The sequence below is a fragment of the Schistocerca serialis genome, chromosome 3, assembly GCF_023864345.2.
Source record: "Schistocerca serialis cubense isolate TAMUIC-IGC-003099 chromosome 3, iqSchSeri2.2, whole genome shotgun sequence".
Taxonomy (NCBI): domain Eukaryota; kingdom Metazoa; phylum Arthropoda; class Insecta; order Orthoptera; family Acrididae; genus Schistocerca; species Schistocerca serialis.
In genome coordinates this window covers 159571551-159575100 of record NC_064640.1, presented here as the reverse complement: position 1 = coordinate 159575100, position 3550 = coordinate 159571551, and positions in this window count along the sequence as shown.

The window sequence follows — 3550 nt, the reverse complement described above, 5'->3', positions numbered from 1 at the left end:
GGCAATGCGACACCCCCACATGTCCAGAATTGCTACAGAGTAGCTCCAGGAACACCCTTCTGAGTTTAAACACTTCCGCTGACCACCAAATGCACCAGACGTGAACATTATTGAGCATATCTGAGGTGCCCTGCAACGCGCTGTTCAGAAGAGATCTCGACCCCCTCCCCTCGTACTCTTACGGATTTAAGGACAGCCTTGCAGGATTCATGGGGTCAGTTCCCTCCAGAAATACGTCAGACATAAGTTGAGTCCATGCCATGTTGTGTTGCGGCACTTTTACGTGCTCGAGCAAGCCCCACGCGATATTAGGCAGGCCTACCAGTTTCTTTGGCTCTCTAGTGTAGTTAAGCTGAATTTCAAGCCAGTCGGTTTTTTTACAAACGGAGATTCCTCACATTCCCAGTAACAGTATCATCCCAGACTTTTTTCCAGTATTGCACAATATCAAAGTTGTTATTTTCTAAGCAAATACACTCCTGGAAATGGAAAAAAGAACACATTGACACCGGTGTGTCAGACCCACCATACTTGCTCCGGACACTGCGAGAGGGCTGTACAAGCAATGATCACACGCACGGCACAGCGGATACACCAGGAACCGCGGTGTTGGCCGTCGAATGGCGCTAGCTGCGCAGCATTTGTGCACCGCCGCCGTCAGTGTCAGCCAGTTTGCCGTGGCATACGGAGCTCCATCGCAGTCTTTAACACTGGTAGCATGCCGCGACAGCGTGGACGTGAACCGTATGTGCAGTTGACGGACTTTGAGCGAGGGCGTATAGTGTGCATGCGGGAGGCCGGGTGGACGTACCGCCGAATTGCTCAACACGTGGGGCGTGAGGTCTCCACAGCACATCGATGTTGTCGCCAGTGGTCGGTGGAAGGTGCACGTGCCCGTCGACCTGGGACCGGACCGCAGCGACGCACGGATGCACGCCAAGACCGTAGGATCCTACGCAGTGCCGTAGGGGACCGCACCGCCACTTCCCAGCAAATTAGGGACACTGTTGCTCCTGGGGTATCGGCGAGGACCATTCGCCACCGTCTCCATGAAGCTGGGCTACGGTCCCGCACACCGTTAGGCCGTCTTCCGCTCACGCCCCAACATCGTGCAGCCCGCCTCCAGTGGTGTCGCGACAGGCGTGAATGGAGGGACGAATGGAGACGTGTCGTCTTCAGCGATGAGAGTCGCTTCTGCCTTGGTACCAATGATGGTCGTATGCGTGTTTGGCGCCGTGCAGGTGAGCGCCACAATCAGGACTGCATACGACCGAGGCACACAGGGCCAACACCCGGCATCATGGTGTGGGGAGCGATCTCCTACACTGGCCGTACACCACTGGTGATCGTCGAGTGGACACTGAATAGTGCACGGTACATCCAAACCCTCATCGAACCCATCGTTCTACCATTCCTAGACCGGCAAGGGAACTTGCTGTTCCAACAGGACAATGCACGTCCGCCTGTATCCCGTGCCACCCAACGTGCTCTAGAAGGTGTAAGTCAACTACCCTGGCCAGCAAGATCTCCGGATCTGTCCCCCATTGAGCATGTTTGGGACTGGATGAAGCGTCGTCTCACGCGGTCTGCACGTCCAGCACGAACGCTGGTCCAACTGAGGCGCCAGGTGGAAATGGCATGGCAAGCCGTTCCACAGGACTACATCCAGCATCTCTACGATCGTCTCCATGGGAGAATAGCAGCCTGCATTGCTGCGAAAGGTGGATATACACTGTAGTAGTGCCGACATTGTGCATGCTCTGTTGCCTGTGTCTATGTGCCTGTGGTTCTGTCAGTGTGATCATGTGATGTATCTGACCCCAGGAATGTGTCAATAAAGTTTCCCCTTCCTGGGACAATGAATTCACGGTGTTCTTATTTCAATTTCCAGGAGTGTATGTTCTGCAAATGGTGGTTTACTAGAGAGGAGTCGTTTAATATTTATGAGATCATAGAACGAATGAAAAGGACGTTGTCGATTGTTATGAGTTTTTGTATCTTCTGTAAAATACGCTTGTTGTCTTTACAGTTATAATGGAAGTATATGATTTAGGACTGGGAGCCAGAAGTGCTGTTAATAGTTACCGAAATCATTCGCATTGCGTTATTCAGTTCGATGTCTATTATTTTCTTAATGTTAGGGCTGTTAAGTGAGATGGGGAAGTAGTATTCCGCTACTGAATGAAGCGGAGATAAAGCTGTTGTTCGGAATGCAGATGACGAAGTGTCCCATAGCTTCTATATGACAATATTCTTTGCCCAGAGTTTTGCAGTTGTCGCTGTCAGGGGTTCCTTATAGCTTACGGCTCTGTCTAAACGAACTCCTAGATACTTAGGAGCTTTGTTGTGAGTTGAAGCGTCTTTGTTAAAAGAAATTCTAAGTTCGGTTTTCGTAAATTTATTTCTCAGGTAAAAGCACGAAGCCTCCGTCTTCTTGGTTGGAGGCTCCATTTACAGAAATAGTTACCACTGAACTCAAATCATTTGTTAGTACAGCCTCTGTTTTCTTACTCTCCTTGTGTTTTGCTGCTCTTGGCTAATCGTCGGCGTGTCCAAATGAAGGCAGTCCACCAAAACTGGTGCAATGCTATAACTGAAACGATCATTTCCAAAATGCCCAATTTCCCTCAGACTAGTTTCGCGAAGACACAAAAATGTGTTTTAAAAGCAAACTGTTGATCCCAAAATAAGTTTCCTTACACCATTAATGAATATCAAAGAAAATATTCTACGACAACATCAATAAAACAGATGTCACAGTTTCAGCTGCCAGGCTGCGATATTAGCTATAAATATGAAAACAGAGTCACTAATTAATTAAGTAAGTTATATGTGGCGCAGTAGACAGAAGGCTAAGTGACAAGAAAGCAAAAAATACAAATCTAAGATCTTACAAAGTAATGGCTACCCCTATTCTAATAAACGGCAGTTAATCTTACACATTAACTGTGAAAGGTGAAAGAAAAATACTGTCGAATGAAATGAAATTTTTAAAGAATGTAGCCTCAGAAATCAAATACGAAACAAAATTATAAGAGAATAACTTAAGATGCTATTTATAAATGAAAAATTATGGAAAGAAGGCAAAAATGAAAACATATCAACTGAATGGGGGAAGACGGATTAGTTAAATAAGTGATCAATTCAATAGGAAGAACGCTGTATGAATCCGAAATAAAGGCCAAATTCAGAAAACTACATTTTTACGCACCAAATATTTATAAGTTTATCTGTTTTTAACATGTAGGTACTAGAATATTAAAGTATCTTTTGTTTCACGTTTAATATTCGTTGGATACACTATTAGGATAGCATTCCGCGAACAAAAGTGACGCAAGCCAAAAGATGACAATTTTTAGTTTAGCCAAATGAAAAATGTCTGAAATGCCCGACGTCCACGAAAAATACAATGGCATTTCTACCAACAATACCTACTTGAAATTTATAGGAAGCTTATGTTATTTCAGTATACGTTTTATAGTATTTATTCTTTTAGTCGCGATTTCTCAAGTATTGTACACTGATGAGCCAAAACATTATGACCACCTGT